General features: G+C 16.2%; 1 pseudogene; it reads left to right on the forward strand.

Moving 5' to 3' along the window:
- LOC107697087 (adenylate cyclase type 3-like) overlaps positions 1-241 on the forward strand; it is a 16,556-nt pseudogene that overhangs the window by 8,097 nt on the left and 8,218 nt on the right.

Raw genomic sequence — 241 nt, forward strand, 5'->3', positions numbered from 1 at the left:
TATATATATATATATATATATATATATATATATATACACACACACACATACAGTATATAGTGCATAGTAATTCAGTGCTGACAGAATTGTATTCAGTTATATCTATAATAACAACTTATTATTTTATTAATTGTTTTAAAATTAACAGTTTATTAATTGTTTAAAAATTATTTTATATTACATTTTTTATAAAATTGTATTTCAGTTTTATACTACAAGATATATACACGTATATAAAATA

The sequence above is a fragment of the Sinocyclocheilus anshuiensis genome, unplaced genomic scaffold, assembly GCF_001515605.1.
Source record: "Sinocyclocheilus anshuiensis isolate Anshui unplaced genomic scaffold, SAMN03320099.WGS_v1.1 scaffold38, whole genome shotgun sequence".
Lineage (NCBI taxonomy): Eukaryota > Metazoa > Chordata > Actinopteri > Cypriniformes > Cyprinidae > Sinocyclocheilus > Sinocyclocheilus anshuiensis.